Source organism: Antechinus flavipes, chromosome 2 (genome assembly GCF_016432865.1).
Source record: "Antechinus flavipes isolate AdamAnt ecotype Samford, QLD, Australia chromosome 2, AdamAnt_v2, whole genome shotgun sequence".
Lineage (NCBI taxonomy): Eukaryota > Metazoa > Chordata > Mammalia > Dasyuromorphia > Dasyuridae > Antechinus > Antechinus flavipes.
This window is the reverse complement of record NC_067399.1, coordinates 177,132,939-177,157,092: the sequence shown is the minus strand read 5'-3', so window position 1 is coordinate 177,157,092 and position 24,154 is coordinate 177,132,939. Positions and strand designations below refer to the sequence as shown.

Genomic DNA, 24,154 nt, shown 5'->3' with positions numbered 1-24,154 from the left:
ATCCAAAGACATAGATTCAAATCCTACTTTTCTCATTGTTTTCTAGTAGTTTTGTCACCTAGGACAGAGATAAGGAGCTAGTGACAAAGTATATTGAGTACTAGGCAAGTCAGGAAAATTCAAATTTGGATCCAGCCTCAAATATTCACTGTCTTTGTGACTTAACCTCCATTTGCTTCAGTTTTCTCAGCTGTAAAATGTGAGTAATAATAGCATCTGTCTCCCAGAATTATGGTAAAAATCAACATAATATTTGTAAAGCACTTAGCACAGTACCTGGCACACAGGTAAGTGCTTAATAATTGTGTATTCCCTCTTTTCCCTCCTCTCCTTGATGAAAAGACTTAGGTGCTGCTCATCTTTATAGCTTCTTAGTGCTGTGTACACACTAAGTGCTCAATCACTACTTATGTCCTCTCTACTCACAGAGCAGCTGACCCTAATTCAAGCCCTCATCCCCACTTGCCTGGACTGTCACCATATCATCTGCTCTCCTCGCCTCGCAGTCTTTTCCATCTCTAATTCATCCTTTCCATGGCTGGCCCAGCAAATTATGAAGGATAGATAGGGATGGGAAGCCAGCATGTTTGGGTTTTAATCCACATTGATGAGATCACTGAATTACCAAAGTTCAGCTCTGACCATGTCACTCCCTTGCTCAAAAACCCAACACGGTTCCCTGTTTCCACTAAGATAAAAAGCAAACTCCTTAGCCTAATGCTTCAGTTTCCCTATAAGTTGGCTTCACATACCTCTCCAGTCTTTCTCCACATTACCCTATTTCATTTCCTCATACAGAAGGAAAAGGGAAAAAAAAAAAAGTTGGTAACTTAGCCACATTCAGAATCAACCAAGGTCATTCAGCAAGTAACAGAGGCAGGATTCTCACCCTTATCGCTATACTTCAAATAAAATGATCTTGTAAATTATCCTATTACCATAAATTCCTTAAGTAGAGGACCTCACCAGTAGGCAGTGTCCAATTTAGACCACAGGGTGTCACTGCAATATCAAGGATTAGATTTACTCTAAGTTCCTCCTCTCAGGCAACTCGGACAAAGATAGAAGATATAATGTGGGGCTGAGCTTTCGTCATTTGGCCAGTTGCTACTTGAGATAGTATATGTGCAAAAACAGTTGTATGGGTCTCTCAATACATGTTAGCACTGAAAAGTAGAAAGGAAAACTGTCTTCCTTGAGCCAAAAAAATCAACAAGCATTTATCAAGCCTCTAGAGAGTTATTAGCTAAGTGATCATAGGCAAGTCACTTAACCCTGTTTACCATAGTTTCCTCATCTGAAAAATGAGCTAGAGAAATAACAAACCACTCCATTGTCTTTGCCAAGAAATCCCCAAAAGTGAGTCACAAAGAGTTGGACATAGCTGAAAATGACTACACAACAACACTGAGGCACTGTTTGAAGTGCTGGGAACAAAAATACAAAGAATGAAATAATCCCTACGCTTGATCAGGACTTCTTAAACTTTTTCCATAACCCCTTTTTGCCCAAGAAATTTTAATGTGACCCCAGGTATATAAATATGTAAAAATAGGTATCAAACATTTACTTATAATAAATCATAATTTCTTAACCCATCCATATTCAATTACAAGACCTCATATGGTATCTCAAACCACATTTTAAGGAGTTGAAATCTAATTTGGAACTATGCCCAAGGGGTTATAAAATTATGCATACCTTTTGATCCAGCAATGTCTCTACAGCATCTGTATCCTAAAAAGATCATAGAAGAGAGAAAATGACCCACATGTACAAGCTCTTTTTGTAGTGACAAGGAATTAGAAATTGAGGGGATGCCCATATGTTGGGGAATGGCTAAATAATGAATGTAATGTTCTATAAGAAATGAAGAGACTAGAAAAGACTATACAAACTGCTGCTAGATAATGTGAGCAAAATCAAGCAAACATTGTAGATAAGAACAGTAAAATTATGCGATGATTAATTATGATTGACTTAGCTCTTCTCAGAAATGCAGAGATTCAAGATAATTCCAATAGACTCGGAATGGAAAATGCCATCAGCATCCAGAGGGAGAACTATGGACTATTCATTTATTGTTTGTTTGTTTACTTTTTCTTTCTAATAGCTTTTCTCCTTTTGGTCTGGTTTTTCTTGTACAACATGACAGATACCAAATTATGTTTAGAAGGATCGTACATGTTTGATCTATATTGGATTGCTTACTATTTGGAGGAGGAAGGTGGTGGGATAGAAGAAGAGAAAAAAATTGGAACACAAAATCTTACAGAAATGAATGTTTACAATTATCTTTATGTGTATTTGAAAAAAAAATAAAATACTATTGAGAAAAAAAAAGAATTTGAACTCTTCAAAAACTTGTATTCTTTCATTGAGTCATTTCAGTCATGTCCAACTCTTTATGACTCCATTTGGCGTTTTCTTGGCAGATACTGGAATGGTTTTCCATTTCCTTCTTCAATTCATTTTACAAATGAGGAACTGAAATAAACAAGATTGAGTGGTTTGATCAGTGTTACATAGCTATTAACTGCTTGTTAATTTTTTCACTCAAGGAAGAAAATTTTCCTTTCTGCTTGTCAGTGCTGAAAGGTATTAGGAGTCAACTTGTAAGTATCTAAGACCAGATTTGAACTCATGAAGATAGTCTTCCTAACTCCAGGCTTGGAGCGCTATGTATTATATCATCTAACTACCCATAGAAGGTAGAATGCTTGTTCAGCTGAATGGATATTGTGTGGATATTGAATGAATATTGTATATATGTATACTATTTTTAAGTCCGATTCTTTTTGTACAGCAAAATAACTGTATGGACATGTATACATGTATTGTAGTTAACTTATAGTTTAACATATTTAACATGTATTGATCAACCTGCCATCTAGGGGAGGGGGTGAGGGGAAGAAAGGGAAAAGTTGGAACAAAAGGATTTGCGATTGTCAATGCTGAAAAATTACCCATGCACATATTTGTAAATAAAAAGCTATAATAAAAAAAATAAATTCACTTACCTTGACAGTATACTTTCCAAGGGTGTACAAATCGACAATGAGGTTGATACACACATTACTAGAACCAACTCAGTGTTTTGGAGGCTCTAAAGGAAAGTATGGGAGAAAAGAGGTATTAGGCTGACTTCCAAACTGAAGGTGTACAGAGCTATTATGTTGATTCATTGTTGTATGTCTGTGAAACCTGAACAGTATACCAGTGCCATACCAGGAAACTGAATCATTTCCATTAGAATTGTCTTAGGAAGATTCTACGGATCACCCTAGCAGGATAAGGTACCAGATACTGAGGTCCTTTCTCAAAGTAAATCGTCAAGTATTTCAACTCTACAACAGAGAGCACAACTCTTTTGGACCACATTGTTCGAATGCCAAAGGTACACTTGCCCAAAAGACTGCTTTATGGAGAACTCTCACAAGGCAAGTATTCACAAGGAGGTCAGAAAAAGCGATACAAAGACACTCTCAAGGTTTCTCTTAAGAACTTCAGAATTGATTGGATGACATGGGACTTTAGAGATCATCCCATCTAACTCCTCATTTTACAGTGGAGGAAGCTGTGATCTAGAGAAATTGGCTTAAAAGCCTCATTTATCAAAACTCATTCTTCGACTATCTTATGAAATACAAAACACTACTAGAGAACAGGATCAATGGTCCTAAAAGTCTCTGGAAAAAAATGGTCAATTATAGAATCTCAGAGTTGGAAGTAATCTCAAAAGTTCTCAAGTCCAAGTTATACCTGAACAAGAAAGTCATTCTAAAAATGGCCAAGAAATGATTTTCAAGGTTTTGAGGATCTCTAGAAAGAAAAACCTACTTTTAAAGGGCAACCCATTCTACTTTTGTACAGCTCAGTTGGTCAATAAATATTTATTAAGGGCCTACTATGGTCTATTAATTAAGCCTGAGGAAATAAAGAAAGGCAAAAGATAATTCCTGTCTAGAAGTGGAAGATAAAGAAGTTGAAAGAGAAGGGAAAGGAGAAGAGAGAAGAGACTAATAAGATGTGAGTTCAGGATTGATGTGATCTTGCAAATTGTTGAGCATAGTAAAGCATAGTAAAGTTCAGAAGTATATAACTGAATAGGAAATGAAGAGATGGCTGGCCCAGATACCTGCCTTAAATAAAGGAACTTGGAGGAGGACTTTGTTCTCAATCCTCTCCAATCAGAGGGAAGGAAGGGTTTAAGGGTTGAGGGATATTAATGAGCTGTGAATTCTAGCTCCAGTCTATCTATTACCTCTAGTTCTGTCTTTTGGGAGTCAAATAGAACAAGCCTAATACCTTTTCCACCTGACAACCTTTAAGATACTAGAGATAATACTGACTAAATCTTTTTTCTTAGAATCATGTGATTTCTTGTTCAGCAAAATAACTATATAAATATGTATATATATATTAGATTTAACATATATTTTACCATGTTTAACATGTATTGGACTACCTGCCAACTAAGGGAAGGGGTGGGGGCAAGGAGGGGAAAATTTGGAACAAAAGGTTTTGTAAAGGTCAGGGTTGAAAAATTATCCATGCATATGTTTTGTAAATAAAAAGCTTTAATTTAAATAAATAAATAAAAGAATCATGTGATTTCTGGTTGAGAGTGAACTTAGACGTCATCTGGTCCAGAACACAGACATGTAGCCCAAATAAAGACCCAAATAGATTGAGATGTACTTGAGAATAAACAATTTTTTTAAAAAGTTATAATTGGAAAATATTTAACAAAATAAATAAAAATAGAACATAAATAATATTAATACATGGTTTTCTAAGTCAATATGCAGCCTATAGTGATCCTCATGTATGGTTTAATGGCTATTTCAGTTGGATCTTACTGATTAGTCCAACTCTCTCATTTTAGCATCAAGAAAACAGAATCAGAAAGTATAAATGATATATCCAGGGTTTTATAGTTAGTTGGTCACACAGGCAAGAATCAATCCCAGGTCACATGTTCATAGACTCAGAGCTGGAATGTAATATAAAGATCACTGCCAGGCTAAACACTCTTAGGTCCTCCACACAAATTTCATTTGGCACAGTCTCACATCGCTCCATCATCTTGTTTGCCTTCCTCTGCTTGTCAATGTGTTCCTTTAAAGGTAGCTGTCAGACCAGAATCTGATACTTCAGATGAGGACTCACCAAGGCACTTGCACAATGGGAGTAGCACCTCCCTCACTCTGGATGTTGAGCTTCACCATGAAGCCTAAAGTACCCACCAGTTTTTTGGTTGCCATGCTATACTACAGATTGATAGTAAGATCTCATTCCACTGAAACACCAAATTCTTTTTCACTTGAACTATTATTTAGACAAGCTTCCTTCATCCTGTTTCTATGCAGTTCATTTTTATTTTCCAAATCCAAGTGAAAGAATTAGCATTTGCCATTATTAAATATTGTCTTATTAGACTTAACAAATTTTCCTAGTTTGTGGAGATCTTAAAAGAATCCTGATTCAGTCTTCTGATTAATGTTATCCAAACACTTTTACGTAAGTACCAAGTCATTGATTTAAAAAAAAAAAAAAAAATCTTGAACAGCTCATGGAGAAGAATAGTTTCTTTCCCCTTTTCGTCAATCCATTCATATCTATTCTTTGGTACCAGTCATTCAACCAGTTCCAAGTTCACTTAATTATACTATCATCTAGCCTTACATGTATCTCTCCACCTTGCCCACAAACATAGTAAGATGTCATACTGAAATCCAGGCATGTTATATCTAAGACATTCTCCTGGTCTATTAGTCAAAAAAGAAATGAGATCACTCTATCCTTGATGATCCTTGATGAAATAATTCTAGCTCCTGGTGATCACTGCTTCTATTCTTCTAATCATTATACACTTCAACAATACTGTATGAGGATATATTCTGATGGAAATGGATATCTTAGACAAAGAGAGATCCAATTGATCAATGATGGACAGAATCAGTTACACCCAGAGAAGGAACACTGGGAAATGAATGTGGACTACTTGCATGTTTGTTTTTCTTCCCAGGTTATTTTCTGAGTGCGATTCTTCTTGTGCAAAAAGAGAACTGTACGGATCTTCACATATATATTGTATCTAAGATATACTATAACATATTTAACATGTATAAGACTGCCTGCCATCTAGGGAAGAGGGTGGAGGGAGGGAAGGGAAAAGTCAGAACAGAAGTGAGTGCAAGGGATAATGTTGTAAAAAATTACCCATGCATATGTTCTGTCAATAAAAAGTTATAATAAAAAAAAAAACCTATCCCTCTAAAAAGAGCTACCATAATGTCCCTTTAATCCCTTTAATAATCCACTTTGCAATTTCATCAGAAATTGAAATCAAGTTCACAAGACTATAATGTGGAGCATCTATCACTTTCCTTTTATGAAAAACTAGGTCTTTTATGAATTCACTGTTATATATGAATTTCACCATTTTTAAAAGTAGGGACTACTTTTTTATCCTCAAAATCATAGGGTTATCACAAGAAGAATAAATTAGCAATCACTGAGACCTCTTCCCCAATATTGCTTGGGAACAGAGTTCCATGTCATCAACTCATCATGCATCAACTCAATCAGCCTGGGCCTAAAGACTAGAGAGGAAAGTGTCTCTAGAAATAAAAATGGGAAATAGGGCCCTGCTCACGGAGACATAAAAATGTGCGCTTTGGTCAATATTTTTCTGATAATCACTTCATACTTGTCCGTAAGGTAGATGCTTCCAAGCCCAAAGGCTTCCCAGTTCAGAACTCAAAGCCCAACAAGTTCCTTTTCCTCTCTGGGCCTCAGTTTTCACACCAGCAAAATGAAGAGCTCTGTGATTTCAAGGTCCTTTACAGATCCAAGTCCCATGATACAGCCCCAGGCTGTTGGACTATAGCAGAGCAGAGTGTAGCAGTGCAAAAAAAAAAAAAAAAAAAAAATCATTGAGAGTTGAGAGTAGGTTCTCTGACCATACTCCTTCTGTCCCTTCCCTGACCTGACCTCTTCCCAGCCTCCAACACACTCAGATGAGGCCTTAAGAGGCCGTGGGAGTTTGGCTGCCATTATCCTGTTCTTATCACCATTAATGTACAGTCTGACACTGAGCCCACTTAGCTCAATGAGTAGAAGCTGACCCCCAGGTCAAGCCTGTCTCCAAAAAACTCCTGCTATCTCACTAAGGGGCCAAAACCTTGGCAGGAGCTCAAGTTTTCTGACGACAGAGAGGACCCTCTCCACCCCACCCCCTACCCTCTCCATCTCACCACCCCCTCGAAAGCCCTCCTCAGCGTCTGGCATGGCCCCGGGAAGGCTCCACTATTACTCATGGAAATAGCAACCCTGATAACTAGGGCAGACAAAAACACACGGACAGATTGCAGTTCTGAAAACAGCCACCTCCCATTCTCACCCTCCTCTTCCCCGTGCCATACTGTCTCTCCCACAGTCCATCACTCATGAGCTCACCAATTCCATGTCACCCTGCATTTGCGGTGACACACAAACGCAGCCGTCAAGACCATGTTATGAGCAAAAGTGGCAGGTGAAGTGCAGAATTAAGACAATTATCAGGATGGTAAAGGCCAAAAACTATCATCTCCTTGTTTAGTGGAGGGAATAGAAAATTGGACCAGGAGTCAGGAAATCTGGACTGGGCAGCAAGGTTTACCTTAGATTATAAAAATGGTTAATCAATAAGAATTTATTAAGTGTCTATTAGGTGCCAATCACTCAGGATAGGAAGATTAAAATCAATTCACAAACTGAAAAGGTATAGCCAGGTGTGGAACAATGGATAGAGCATTGGGTGGAGATGTAAGTTCAAATTTGATCTGGATAAACCACTTAACCTTTGTCTCAGTTTCCTCATCTGTAAAATAGGCATAAAAATACATCAGTAGGTGTATTATTATTATTATCATGGTGCTGTGAGGATCAAATAAGACAATAATTGTAAAGCATACAGCACAATGCCTGGTAAATAATGAGCATTATATAAGTATTCATTTATTATAATTATTATACGCCTATTAAAGACCAGGCACTATTATTAGGTCCTAAGGACACAAAGACAAAAGTAAAAGTTCCTGCCCTCAAAGAGCATACATTCTATATAGAAAGACAACATTTAAAAGACATTAGCTTTCTCATTTATAAAATGAGGTTAAAGTAGATGATCTCTAAGTCCCATAGAGGTTGCCTTCACATAGCTAGTCAAATTATACCTGCTCTTACTTGGAACCAAATGTATATTTCTCTCATATACACTCATACTTAGCTGTATGACAGTCATGTGCGTGGGACCTAATATACGTCATGCTCCCCACCTTCCTCTCCTCACTTGGGGACCTCAAGTTCAGGAGAACCTCGCTCAGGGACATGTCTGTTGTCTCTTAGTCTAGCTAAGAGGCAGCTGGTGGCCCAGTGGTTACAGCTCTGCTGAGCCTGGAGTTAGGAAGACCTAAATTCCAAATTGGCCTCAGAGACTTACTAGCTGGGAGACCCTGAGCAAGTCACCTAAGCTCTGTTTGCCTTAACCCACTAGAAAAGGAAATGGCAGCCCACTCCGATGTCTTTGTTGAGAAAACTACATGAACACCATGGAGTCATGAAGAACTGAAAATCAACATGGTAATTCAAGGTAAGACTTAATAAGACCTTAATAAATGCTTATTGATTGAGTAATCAATTGACCCAAGATCTTGGAAGGATTCACATAGTGATTAGAAGGACCATGAGTGGGCAACAATGACTCCTTTAGCCACATAAGTGGCTACCACCATCAGTCCCTAGACATAGTCAGTAAAAAGAAAATAGGAAGGAGAAAGAGAAGATATTAAAGGAAAGGGAAAGAGGCATAATGGGGAGGGTGGAAAATAAGTAGAGAGGAATAAAACCAATGGAGGAAAAGAACTAGTAGTTTTCTCAGAGACCACCTCAGGTGCTCCTTAACCCAAGTCCACTTGTAGGAGCTCAAAATATCTGAGACTTTCACAATCAGACATTTCCTCCCATTATGTGGTACTATGGGGTCTTATGACATGGGCCAAAGTCCCAGCTCTGCCACTAAGCAATCACATGATGTTGGCCAAGTCGTTCAGTCTCCCTCGTCTTTCTTGTGTTTCTTCATCATTAAAACAGGGAAACTAATACAAAACTGACTACCACATTAAGCTATTGTGAGGATAAAAGAGAAAATGAAAGTAAAGAGGCTTTGTAATCATTAATGAAATATCAATATAAGTTACTCTTACCAAACATCATTATCATCATCATCATCATCATTTAACAGCTATAATCAGTGAATATGTGTCTGAGAAGAAAATGTGTAAAAAAGATGCTGACACCCCTGATTAGAATTCGAACAACTGGCTGGGGGGACCCATTGTTTTTCTTTCTCCTTTCTCTTCGTAGTCCATTTAAGCCCTAGAAATCCTTATCCAAATAGCATCTGAAGAGTCAGTTAGGTCCCCAAATAAAGCCATTTCTCACTCGTAGGATTCTAGTGGAAACCCAAAAGGGGTTAGGATGGGGATATACCTTTGGTGTCCAACTGGTCACCCAACTGTCATAAACTGTAGCGTGCATAGAAACCACAGCCTGGTAAAACCATGTTGGCAGATAGGCTAAATCAAGTTAAGGGAAGCCAAAAGGCCTCAAATACCTTAGTGAGTTAGGGGGATGTCTATACCAAGCATGTGAAGATTTCTTCCCTGCAGAATAAATAAATGAGAACAATTTGTTTCATTAAGGCAGCTAAAGTAAGAGCTGAAGAATGACTAGTCATCAGGCATCAAAAATGTCAAGGTCTGCCACTGCATTTCTCATCATTGCTAGTCATTCTGACTTTTGTCATGTTACTGAACTTCAAAGACTTGGAGGAAAGAGAGATACTGGGTCTATATGCCAAAGACATCATAAAAGAGGGGAAAAGATCATAGGTGCAAAAATGTTTGTAGCATGGGAAATGAATATAAACTGCTTGCATTTTTGTTTTTCTTCCCGGGTTATTTATACCTTCTGAATTCAATTCTCCCTATGAAACAAGAAAACTGTTTGGTTCTGCACACATATATTGTATCTAGGATATACTGTAACCCATTCAACATGTAAAGGACTGCTTGTCATCTGAGGGAAGGGGTGGAGGGAGGGAGGGGAAAAATCAGAACAGAAGTGAATGCAGGAGATAATGATGTAAAAAATTACCCTGGCATGCGTTCTATCAATAAAAAGTTATTTTAAAAAATAAATAACTAAAATAAAGTGGAAAAAAAATGTTTGTAGCGGCTCTTTTTGTGGGGGCAAAGAATTAGAAAATGAGTAGATGCCCATTAGCTGGGCAATGGCTGAATAAGTTGTGGTATATGAAAGTAATGGAATAATTATTGTTTCATAAAAAATGATAAACAGGCTGATTTTAGAAAGCTGATGGTGAATGACGCAAGAAGAACCACAAAAACATCCTATTCAGCAGCAGCAAGATTGTGTGATGATCAACTATGACAGACTTGGTTCTTCTCAGTAATTCAGTGATTCAAGAAAATCCTAATAAACTTTGGATTAAAAATGCCATCCACATCTAGAAAGAGAACTATGGAGATTGAATATAGATCAACACATACTATTTTCACCTCTTTTTTTTTCCCATGGTTTTTCCCTATTGTTCTGATTTTTTTCTCCCAACATGATACATATAGAAATATGTAAAAAATGAATGTTTATGTATAACAAAAAATGGTTTTATAAATAAGTGGGGAAGATAATAATAATGATTTTTAAAAGAGAGAGTGAGGTTGTGATGTGTGCAATTTTGCTTCACAAATCCAATTCATAATCAAGTTGACATCCCCTCCAACATCTGAGGCCCCTAGGAAGAATGAATTGAAACTTAAAAGTAATTGCTACAAATTTCCAAATTTAGCAATCTCTGAACAAGTCTCAGATATCATTGATCTTGTCTCTCATTTTTCAGGGCAGCCATGACAACTGGGATGGTAGCAAATTCTGGCCTGGACTGCCAGCACTGGACTTTTTACAAAGCTCACAAAGTCATAGCCAGCTCCAATACTCCTTCCCTCTAAAATTACAAAACAGAAACAGATGCAGGAGCAGGACAAGGATCACACGAAGGCAACTTGAGTGAGATGATAAAGACCCAAGACCTCTTTCTTTACCAAGAGTTTATAGCAAGTCTTTCCCTCTCAGGCAGGAAAGAGAATATTTCTTGACCAATTAGTCCCTTCTGAATACTTATCTGATTCAAACTCATCAGCTACTCAAAAGGCTCCTCTTCTTTACGTTATAAGGTAACTAGAAACAATACCTGTGTATGCTCATGTCTACATAAGAATTATGTCAGACAGAGTGCACTGTGCCTGCTTAAAAGGACTAGGCTCTCTTTGGCCAAGCCAGTCACCTCCATTTCTCCACACATACCCTAGTTAAGGTTCTGGTCAGTAAGTTTGAGGACCACTAAATTTAGGAAAGCCCATCACTGAAGGGTTGGCTGTTTGATGATGGGGATTTTCAGCCATGACAACTCATGAGGATTATCTCTTAAAAGCATGGAGGTGTGAGGTTCAATCTGCACTAGTGGAATGGGTACCTACACTGAGAAATCACCACTCTTTGCAGAAGTGAAGTTTAACTATTCTCTGCACCTGCTGCCTCTTCAACAAGTTAAAACGTCCTCTCAATAATGCTCTCCATCCCAGTTCTAATGGTCTTGTGTTGAAGAGAGCCATCTGCACCCAGAGAGAGGACAATGGGGACTAAGTGTGGATTGCAATATTTTTACTTTTTTGTTGTTTGCTTGCATTTTGTTTTCTTTTTCTTCTTTTTTCTTTTTGACCTGATTTTTATTGAACAGCATGATAATTGTGTATAGAAGAATTGCACATGTTTAACATATATTGGACTACTTGCCATCTCGGAAAGGGGATGAGGGGAAAGAAGGGAGAAACAATTTGGAACAGAAGATTTTGCAAGGATAAATATTGAAAATTATCTATGCATATGTTTTGAAAATAAAAAGCTTTGATAAAAAATTTAAATAAAAAAGGAATGCTATCTAGCCCAGGACACCACACCCAAACCTAGGAAGTACTCAGTAAATCCTTTCTATATTTTTGTTGTTGTTAAGGTTTGCTTTGTTTTTCATTTTTCAGTCACGTCCAACTTTCCTGATCCTGTTTGGGGATGTCTTGGCAGAAATGCTGGAGTGGTTTGCTATTTCTTTTTTTTACAGCTGATTTTATAGATGAAGAAACTGAGACAAGGAGGTCACATAGCTAGAAAGTTTCAGAGGCCAGATTTGAACTCAGGAATGCTAGTCTACCTGATTCCAGGCCCAGCATTCTACCTATTTCCTCATCTACCCCTCACCCAACTGCCCCTCCTCCAAAGGAAGAATTAAATTAATTACACACACACACACACACACACACACACACATGAACAAGATGCTACAACTGATGACACTATCCATGACCAGGAATTTTACTTCCCATTTCTGGAACTCCCTCCCTCCTTGAGGCACAAAAGTTTCTGAGAAGTCTGCATGTCAAAGGTTATCCCAGCTACTTGGCCACCCCCCTCTCACCTTAAGAACTACCTTAGGCTTTTTGGTTTTAGAGCTGGAAAGAACTTCAGGATTCCACTTATTTCTTCCCCTAGCCTGTGCCCTAAGAAAACTAGGGGGCCTGCTTTGTCTTGGCTACTTCCTACTGAGGTTAGGGGACCCTGGTCAAGACAGGATTTCTAAATGGCAATTTGTTTTTATTTATTTATTTATATTTCTTCTGCTTCCAGTTCCCTTTCCAGACCCTCTCCCTTATCTGCTTCCATTTTCCTGTTTTCTGCTCCCAAGTGGTCCCCAGTGCTCTTCTCATCCTGAAGCACTTTGCTCTGGTTGGCCCAGGCTGAGGCTGACTGTTTCCTCCCCTGACGCCATGGTGGCCGGCCCTGGACTCTCCCGGATATTGGTGCAGACATGGAGCCAGAGCCAGGGCAAAGGGGTAGCTTTGGGGACAATTCTGACCACCCTTGACTTGAGGGGACCGGGTTTAAATTGCAGCCTTACCTCAGGCCCCAGGAAGGAAAGACAGAAGAGTTCAGGGGGTTGGGCCCCAGTGTCTTTGCCAAATGGTATTAAAGGAGATAAGAAGGAAAAAGAAAAGCAGAGTCTAAGTTGGGGGGAAAGGGCTGTTTCCTTTTACCTTCTGGTGAAAACATCCCCCAGGAACTCCCTGATCCAGGTTTGGGGCTTTAGTATAAGTGACTTTTTGACTTGTGACATCACTAGCTTGAGACAGATAATAATGATATTCATAGAGCCTCCTATTTCCATAGAGACTTACACACACACACACACACACACACACACACAGCCTCTGATGGATAGAACAGAAAATCAGTCCCACTTTACCTAGGAAGCTCAGGAGTCCTAGAGCAGAGAAATGCTTTGTCCAATGTTATAAACGTGTAATTGGAAAGAGCATTAAGCGCAACTCCTTAATAGATGAGAAAATTGAGACCCAAAAAGTCAAATATTTGCCCACTGGATACAAGGTCCCCGATAAAGAACTTAAACACATAGCCATCTAAATTCTACCCTTATAAAATCATAGAATTTTAAAGTCAGAAGGAATGTTAGGAGATTATTCAGCCCAATTTTAAAAGAGATTAATTAAGGCCCATAAAAATGAAAGAACTTGTCCAAGCATGACTGGGATAGATGAGGAGGGAAGAGGGGAATCCCTATTCAGCTGGAAGTATTCATTTCTGCCTGACAGTTAAAGCTTTCTGTTAAATGGAGGAAGTTGATGATCACAGACTTAGACCTAGAATCAATCATAGCATTTAGAGTTTTCTCCTTGCCACCTAATATTACTTTTTGGTTGAAATTTGCTGAAAATGACCATCAAGGGCAATGTTGATCAGTAAAATGGAAAGCAGGAACACCAGCAAGTTGTTGTGAAGGGATTATAATTGCCCAACATACAAGAAAAACCATTAAAGCAGAGCTCTGAGCCAATGGCATTTTATTAAAGGGTCCATGGTCCGCTCTAATGAAGTGTACCTCAGGTCTTCTTCAAGACCTGAGATATCCCTTTTTCCAGGTCCTTATTTTTATGAGGCTTGATACTAGATTTGATTCTCAAATACTCTAAAGGGGTTACATAAAACACAAAATCCCATTTGTTGATGCATCAAGGGCCAAAAAAATGATGCATCAGTTAGAAATGGCATGTCATCCAAAAGGTCTCTGTGTGAAGAATGGGGCATCACCATTGACTAAATGGTTATAAGATGGTCACTTGCTCATGTTTGACAAGACAGAGTAATCTGGAGGTAAATTGGGGGACTTTCCATGCAATTGAATCATCTCTGCCATGCTTATGTCCCCATGTCACCATAAGGAAAAATAATAATAAAACTAGTGAGCTTACACTCTACAAATCACAGCTCTGGGACCTAATATAGAGAATTTATAACCACTATGGAATCATAGCAAACTGATTAATACTGCTTGGAATGGAGAGGAATTCAAATGTGTTATTTCTCACAGATGCCATTATGTTAGGACATATTACAAGATGTAGTTGACCCTATATCTCTTTTTTCTTCTTTTTAAATCCTGAAATGATTTTTAAAAGCTGTTTTACATATATGTTGTTATTCCCCAGAACAAGATGTTTTATATCTAAATCTCAGAAACACTGTGGATTGAGTTGACAGGATGCCAAGAGCAAGGGGCTATTCAGGCCATGGATTCCTCTCCTTCTGTTCCCAACCCCAACCCCCTCCCCAGCACCACAGAGCTAAAAAATATAACCAATATTTAGCCCCAATAGGCTAAAAAATATAACCAAAGTTAAATAACCATTCAAGGTTGGCCACGAGATGGAGCTCTCTGCGTGAATATAAGTAGCTCAGAGCAACTATTCTAGACTAGAGAAGTAGGTCTGCCCTACCGACTATCACTTGCTTGTTACTAGCTGATCCTGAATGAAGACAGATGTGCCCTCAGAAAAAGGTTGTTTCAAATGTCAAATTGACCTACACTCTGATGGGGAGGGCGGGGGGGGGAGGGGTAGTTTCACAATTACTGAACCTGATTCTGATCCCAGACAATTCTCAGGATCTGCTTGTAGTGTGCAATTGATCAGGGATAAAGAGAGGGGAGAGAGGGAGAAGAGAATTCCAGGTTCTTGCTGGACTCAAAAGCTCTTTGGAGGAGCAGGATAGCCCCGGATGGAATTCGAAGTTGTTGGGAGCAATAAAAAGCATTTATTCCAGATTTTGTCAGTCAATAAACATTTAAATGCCTATGATATGCCGAAGAGTGTAAGAAGCACTAGGGATGCAAGGAAACACAAAAGACAGTCCCTGCTCTCAAACTCAAAATCTAATGGGGAAGACAGGTGCTATTATTATTATTCTCATTTTAAAGATGAGAAAACCAAACCTGAGAAAGTTTAAATAACTTCCCTAAAAGTCACACCTTCAGTAAAAGTCTTAATTTAAAAAAAAAAAAAAATGGGAGTCAGGTTATCCTGATCTTATCCATCATAACACTTAATTGCCTATAATATATAATAAACCTGGAAATATAGGATAGAGCCAGATTGTAAAGAGCTTTAAATGCCAAATAGAGGAGTGTGTATTTTATCCATGGAGCTAATAGTGAGCTGCTGAAGTTCCTCTAGCAGAGAAATAACATGTATAGATCTATTCTTTAGGAGTATCATTTTGATAGCTCTGTGGAGAATGGATTGGAAGGGGGGGAAAAACGGAGGCAAGATCAGTTAGAGGCTTATTGAAATTGTCCTGGAAGAAATTAAAAGGGTAGGTACTAGGACAGTGACTATGTGAATAAAAAAAGGTAGACTGCATAGATGGGAATCATGTAGGAGTAGAGTGATTGACTGACTGACTATGGTGACTATGTAGTCAGTCGTTGACTATAGCTGACTATGTAGATCTGGATGTCATTTGCTTAAATATGAAAACTGAATCCACGGGAGTTAATGAGAGCACAGAAAGAGTGTATAGAGAAGAGGAAAGAGGTCAGGAATGAACCTTCCTAAAACATAGGCTGCTGCATGTGAATGGAGAACCTACAGAAAAGATAAACCACCGTGGGGAAAGGAGAAAGAGAACAAGAAGGAAAAAGGATCATGTGGCAGGGTACAGAGAGGTCAAGAAAGATAAGACCTGAGAAAAGGCCTTTGGATTTAGCAATAGAGAGATTCCTGTTGCCCAAGGAGAGAACCGGCTCTACTGGCTCCTACCTACCATTCCAAAGAAGCAACCTCTGATGCAGCAATGGGAAGTACCAGCTTCTTCTATCTTTAAATCTGGCTAATGTGGGAATTTGTTTTGCATGACTTTACACATTTATAATAGATTTTATTTTTCCAGACATCATAGTGGGTAGAGAAGGGAATGAGGAAAGGAGAGAATTCTGAACTGAAAATAAAATAAAAATGAAGTTTTTTAAGATGAATATTTAAAATGGAAGTCAGCAGAAAATTTGTTTTCAAGCTAATAGGCTTTTCCCTCTTCAGAAAAAGTGATTGGCTACCTGATCATTTTTCTCTATTTAACTTGTGTGGCCCTTGCCCATAAAGAATTAATTCCATACCAAAATGACTCCCCAGATTCTGCCTTCTCAAGAAGGACTAGATCGAAAAGTTTACAATCATTACACTATTGTTTTCTACTGAATGGCCCTTCTCTAACCCTTTTTCACTCCACCCTCAGAGGTTTCTGGAAGAGATAAAAGCAGACAAGCCTAAAGGCAATTGCCAGGATGCTTTTTTGAGCCATATGTTTCACCTCTGATTTCTTATAGCTCAGAGAGTCAAATGGACTTTGGGAAATGTCTTGCCTTAGGAATTAAATGTATTGGATTTAAATGAAGCAGAATTGCATAAAGTTGTTGCCTCACTCTCTTTTCCAGACACTTCGAAGATAGGAAAAAAAATCAAGGCAATTGGCTAAGGCCCTTCAATGATCTTGAAATCCTTGATATCTGACCAAGATCTAAGCACTCCATAGCTTCAGTTGCCTTGTGACTGCTGGAACACATTGTTCTCATCCACCCATTCTGTCAGGGTAAGTCTTCACATTGCTTGGAAAAAACACCACCCCCCAACTCATTGACAGATTTGAAGCCCTTTGGTTACCCTCAATCTGGTTTAACCCATCTGCTAAATAATTTTATCAGAATGTGGCCACTTTGCAAACTACAGCTTCTTGGTATCACAGGCAAAAATTGAGTAACAGGAGCCTCTCTCTAATTAGGTAGGAGGATTAGGCAACTCTCATGATCTTCTGTTAACTAAGCCCCTAATTCAAGGAGAAATTACTTAGGATTTGTTATACAGACTTACACCAAAATGGCTGCTTATACCAGAGGCATACTGCTTAGTTCCCATATACCTATTCAAACAAAAGTCTGAAATTTACACAAGAATAGATGTTGATTAATAAATCCTATGAAAAACTAAGTTATTTCTCCTAACCCAGAATTGCACAAGAGACATTCAGAAATCTGATAGCAATAGAAAAAAGGCTCTCCCAGCAAAATCAAACTGCTGGGTGGAATGTTAGCTCCAAAGTCTCCACCTGAGGAGTTCTAAGTTGGAACCTTTCATTCTTGCTACCTTTAAGGCTCTGTGTCCAAAAGCAATAAGAGTGGAAAGGTCCCCAGTTTGGTCAGAAATCCTCAGATAGAGACTTGGAAATGCTCAGGAATAGCAGTACACAGGAGCAATGAAGAGTGTGAAGTAGCAGCATGGTCTTAGTACCATGTTGTGAGATGCCAGTAAGGGCTTTTAAGATACAATATTTCAAAATCAAAACACCAAGGAGAATTTAAATCTGAGGAGTTGACCTGGAATAATGGTCGGGTATGGGGGAAAAAATATTGTAGCATGCTTCTTGTAGAAAGGAAGTTTTATACTATCTGCATCCAGAATGATGGAGATTGAATGTAAATCAACACATGCTATGTTCACTTTTTTCTGTTTTTTTTTTCCTTGACCATGGGTTTTTCCTCTTGTTCAGATTTTTCTCTCCCAACATGATTCATAAAGTAATGTGTATTTCTAAAAATAAATGAATAAATATATGGGAAAAAAGAAAGAAAGAAAGTGGGTTTTAGCTGAGATTCTGGTGCTCCAGAATGACAATCCTGCATCACCAACTCCGCTTTTGACATCTGAAAATGTCCCATAGACAACTCAAACTCAACAAGTCAAAAATAGAACTCAATATATTCCTTCCCTCTTCCTATCTCCTCATCTTCACCCCTCACTCCTGCCCAATTCTTCCATCTTTTCAAGTTCCCTATTATTTTTGAGAATCCCATGATCATTCTAATTAACCACGCTTACAATCTTGGTGTCATCCTCAATCCTCTTACTCATACCACATGTCCAATTCATTACCAAATTTTGTCATAGTACAAATGACACAGTAAAATAAGCAGTGTCAAGAGAATAATTTATACAAGGAAAGCAACATCCTAAAGCGAGAAAAAAAAAAAGAAAGAAAGTTCAGAATTCTTGTAATGTTTGGGTTAGCTTTCTGTAGGACCTCGGAATCAGTCCAAGTCCTTGGTCTTAGTGGAGAAGTGAAGGAGGCAGAAAAGCCACAAGGAGGATGATCAAAGATAGAATGTCTCATTTCCAGTCCTTCTCAGCCCTTATATACTTTAGTACAATTACATCATTACAGCATACTGATTATGTGTGAACTAGAGAGCCATTACATCACCATACTAAGTACTAAGTATATATGTGAACTAGGGAACCACTGTCTCATCAGTTCCACTGAGTTAACACCTTGTTCAAGTATACTTCTTTAGAGTTCTGGCCCTGTACAATTCTGATGACCAATCAATCATGTTTCCCCAATGGACCCATAATGAATAATTTTACCCACCTCCTGACAGAGAGATGATAGATTCAAGTTACAGAAAGAGATATTCTTGGAAGCAGCTACACCCAAAGAAAGAACACTGGGAAATGAATATAAACTGCTTGCATTTTTGTTTTTCTTTCCGGGTTATTTATACCTTCTGAATTCAATTCTCCCTGTGCAACAAGAAAACTGTTCAGTTCTGCACACATATATAGTATCTAGGATATACTGTAACCTATTCAACATGTAAAGGACTGCTTGCCATCTGGGGGAAGGGGTGGAGGGAGGGAAGGGAAAAATCGGAACAGAAGTGAATGCAAGGGATAATGCTATAAAAAATTACCCTGGCATGGGTTCTATCAATAAAAAGTTATTAAAAAAAAAAGAGAGAGAGATATTTTTGGACATAGTCACTGTATGGATTTGTTTTGTTTGACTATGCTTATTTGCTACAAGAGATTTTTGTTCTTTATTTTCCTTACGTGAATTGGACGAGGGGAGGAAAGATTCTCAATAGCACTGCAAAAAAAAAAGAAGAAGAAGAAGAAGAAGGGGCACAGTCAATGAAAGATTGTTTTAAATGCACAGATAAAAAGAAATTAAAAAGGAAACAGACAAACAGAATAGTTTTTAAAGTAGCTGTGGAATGTATTACATATATTTTTTAAAAGCTAATAGTATACAGCAGGATGAATACAGAGAGGACTGGCGAGACTTACATGAACTGATGCTGAGTGAAATGAGCAGAACCAGAAGATCATTATATACCTCAACATCAATACTGTTTGAGGATGTATTCTGATGGAAGTGGATCTCTTCGATAAAGAGAGTTAATTCAGATCAAAGATGGACAGAAGCAGCTACACCCAGAGAAAGAACACTGGGAAATGAATATAAACTGCTTGCGTTTTTGTTTTTCTTCCCGGGTTATTTATACCTTCTGAATTCAATTCTCTCTGTGCAACAAGAAAACTGTTCGGTTCTGCACACATATATTGTATCTAGGATATACTGCAACCCATTCAACATGTAAAGGACTCTTGCCATCTGGGGGAAGGGGTGGAGGGAGGGAGGGGAAAAATCGGAACAGAAGTGAATGCAAGGGATAATGCTGTAAAAAATTACCCTGGTATGCATTCTATCAATAAAAAGTTATTAAAAAAAAAAAAAAGCTAATGGTATAAAATAAAGATTTATAGTTTCATGTGGAATCCTTTTTTGTTTTCTGCTATGTATATGGAAATGGTGGGTTGCTGGGTTGTTGGGGTTTTTTTTTTTTGGGGGGGGGTCTTTTAAGTTCTGAATTTTACAAAATGACAATTTTATAGAAAAAAAAATCTTTAAGTTATAACTTGTATTTAACTCTCTCCAAAAAAGGAAGTAAAAGAGATATAATATGAATATAGGACAAGTAGTTTAATCCCTCACAGAAAAGAAATGACATAGTATATTCACAAAAACACATTAACAGAACAAATTAAATAGTATTACATAGTTTATCACATGACAGTTGCTATAATCTCTGGGATGGGGAAATGAGCTTAATTTCATCAGAAAATAAATCCATTTATAGCACTGCTAATTATAAATTAATACATTTCACCTCAGTTTGGTACTATCCTTACCTCTCTGACAGTAAAATGGCCAGATTCCTCTAGCCCTCTCCATTTCAGTGGCTGTCCTTTCCAGGAGTGCTGAAATAATTTCCAGAGTTTACCATTGCCTCTATCCATAGATAGAAACTTCAGACCTTTCAAACTTACAAGATTCACTCAATGGGATACCCATTGGCTTAAGATCAGAAACATGGAAAGGCAAATTAGTTTGTAAGCTCCTTAAGAATGTTATGCCACAGTTCTCTTTTATTGTCCTGACTCAGTTTCCCTAATTATCCTGATCCAGTCCTGACTCAGTTTCTCTAATTGTTCTGATTCAGTTTATAATTATCAGCTCAAAGCTCAGTCCTGCAAAACCTCCCCTCTCTTTTTATCAAAATATTTGATAAGGATAAAAGATCTTATGTTTTAGAATATCAGAATGCCTCTTCCCATCCCAAGCTATCGGAATGTCAGATACCGTCTTATCAAGACGCCTCCCCCCATCTCTGGTGGCTCACCCCATCTTTTCAGAGTCCCGTTCTCCAATATCAGCACCCGGACTCCGCCTCTGCCTCAATCTACCCCCCTGAGTCTGAGCCATGTGTATATAGGTCATTGAGAACTCACATTGTTATCTGGATTCTTGGAGACAATAGTCTAATTCAGTCCTAAGAACAAACCATTAAATATTCTCTAATATTTAATTCTTTTAATTTAATTCTAAATTAATTTAATTTAATATTTAATTAGATATTCTCTAATCTCTATCTTGCCTCAGTTTCTCCAGCATTATAAGAGCAGGCACTGTCTTTTGCCTCTTTGTGATTCTAAAGGGTTTGACAGCATCATAACTGCTTAATAAATGTTTATTGATTGAAGGTATAATTTTGCCTAGCTGTCAAGCCCTTCAGTAGCTACCACATTGATAAGGCCTTTGTGATACTAGAATAAAGAAGACCCTATCCTTCCTCACCTCTCACTTGAACTACATGATGTCACATAGAGAGTCTTAGTCAAGAAAGCACCAGTCAAAAGTCATTTTGCTCTTTTAACTACAGCACTCTACATAAGAAAAGGACTAATCTGGATTTACCACAAGATATCAAAGCATAAAATCTATTTAACAGAATCACATGATCAAATACACCATGAAGTTCTTCATGTCCAACAAGCCCAAATGCTTTCATACATATAACTGGCCAGAAATAGAAAGAAAATATTTGTGAATGGAAAGGGAATGGATTCTATTACATAGCTTTTGGTAATTTTACTTTGGTTAAAAATTGTTCTTTTCATTCTTTCCCCATCCCTGTTGAGAAAAACAGTAACAATATTCACAAACACAAATACAAACACAAATGCAAACGCAAACATTCTGCTTATAAAGAAACTAACAGTATTTAAGCTTACTTTTCCTTCCTGTCATGCTTTCTTTTTCTGACACTTTCACTTCTGATCTCTTTGCAATGGCACAAACTTGACTTTTTCCAAAAGACATGCCGTCCAAAGCCATTATCTTCATGGCTTACTCCTCTGTCTCCAACCTTTCCCCCTGATTCCCAGACCAATTGGAGATGGGAGTTTTTCTAATTCAGGTCCACCAGAAGTCCGAAACAGGATTATGCTTGCTAAGGAAGCTCTCTTCTTGCCTGCCAGTACTTTTGTCCACTGTGAAGATATTCTCTCCCCACTGTTAACCTTTGCCATTTTCCTAACAGGACCTTGTCACCAAGAAGTCTGTCTTCCTAGAAAAACTGACTTCTTATTGCCAAATTCCTAATGAGTTTTGCCCACTAAGAAAGATTTCTTCTTAGTGAACAAAAAAATTCCCTTTTGCCACAGATTTCAGGTTTGCAAATTCTTTCATATTGGACCTGTGTCTCCAAGCAGAGAGGATCTCTCCCCACCTCATTAAAACCACTGAATCCTTTACAAATTTATTTAATCTCCACTGAGTCACTGATACACAACCATCCTTTAATTCTTTCATGTGGACTCCCTCTACTATATCACACATCATCTTTTCTCAACTTTTTTTCTCTCCTCAAATAATCTTCTCCTCTCCTCTCAGCAAAGGACTTTACTGAGAAAATTAAGGCTATCTCCAAGAGGAACTTCCTCATCCCTTCACTTCTATATCTCAAATCCTCTCTACATCATTTCCTGCTCTTTTCTCCTTTGCTTAAGTCTTGAAGGAAGATATTATCCTTCTTTAAGACTAACCCCTCTCTCCATCTGTGTCCTTGACCCATCTCCTCCAAGAGCTTTCCCTTCAATCATTCCCCTCTCTTTCTAAACTTCAATATCTCTTTATCTATTGACTTCTATATTGTCTATAGACATGCCCACATCTCTTCTGTTCTTAAAAAACTTTCACTTGGCTATAAAATTTCTCAATTTTCCAACTATAAAATGGGAATAATAAATTACATCTATATCACATGATTGCTGTGATGATATAAAGACAAAAATAGAACCATCCTTGCTTCCAAAGACTGAAAACAGAATGTCCCCAGATAAGTATATAAAATATACCTTCAGAGCAAATATAAATAAATTTGCTGAATAAAGGAGAACAACCAGTGCTGTTGTTTGCTGTTGTTGTGTTGTTGTTGCTGCTGCTGCTGAGTTGTTTCAGTCATGACCAACTCTTCACAACTCAACTTGGGGTTTTCTTGGCAGAGATACTGAAATGATTCACCTTTCTTTTTTTTTCTAGCTTATTTTACAGATGAAAAAACTGAGGGTCACACAGCTGGTAAGTAACTGAAGTCAGATTTGAATTCAGGAAGATGAATCTTCCTGACTCTAGTCTCAGCACTCTAGCCACTTCCTAGCTCTCTACCCTTTCGTAATCAATCTCTGGAAAGCTGCCAGTTTTTGCTGCTTTGCTGTTTTTTGCTGCTACTTCCTCATCTCTAACTCATTTCTCAGGCTTTTGTAATATGTTTTCCTACCTTATAATATTCAGTTAAAACTATTCTCTCCATGGTTATCAATGATCTTTTATCTGATTCAATGACCTTTTCTCAGCCTTTATCCTTCTTCACCTCAGTAGCTTTTAACACTGTTGACTTCTCTCTTAGATACTCTCTCCTCCCTCATTTTCCTGTTATTGCTCTCTCCTAATTCTCCACCTATCTATCTGACTTCTCCTTCTTAATGTTCTTTGCTGGATCATATTTTTTGGTGAAGACCACATTTGGTGGATGTATGTACTCCAGGACTCTGTCCTAGATTCTATGAATTCTCCCTGAGTGATATTATTACTTCTTATGGGTTGTTATCATCTCTATGCAGCTAAAGTCTCTATATACATATCTAGCCCTTGACTCTCCCTTGGCTTCCAAGTCTCAATCACCCAGCTGACTACTAGAAATCTTCACCTGTATTTCCAAAAAGAATTTTTCTTTTTCTTTTTTGAATTTTCTTTATTCATTTCTTTATATAAATTTATTATTTGTCTCACTTCCTCTCCACTATCCCATCAAACAATAAAAAAATCAAAATCAAAATCCCTTATTACAAATATTCATAAGCCAGCAAAACAAATTTCCACAATAGCCATATACATAAATGTTTGTCTCATTTTGTGTTTTAAGTCTATCACCTCTCTGGATGGGGTT

At 37.9% G+C, this 24,154-nt stretch overlaps 1 long non-coding RNA gene across 1 annotated transcript; it reads right to left on the bottom strand.

Annotated features, from left to right (window-relative positions):
- Positions 1–1,707: 1,707 nt before the first annotated feature.
- LOC127552422 (uncharacterized) lies at positions 1,708–23,323 on the bottom strand. The gene is made up of 3 exons (XR_007951376.1): positions 23,064–23,323; positions 3,021–3,106; positions 1,708–2,487 (listed from the first exon to the last, which is right to left on the bottom strand). It is a non-coding gene; the product is annotated as an uncharacterized LOC127552422 (long non-coding RNA).
- Positions 23,324–24,154: the final 831 nt, after the last annotated feature.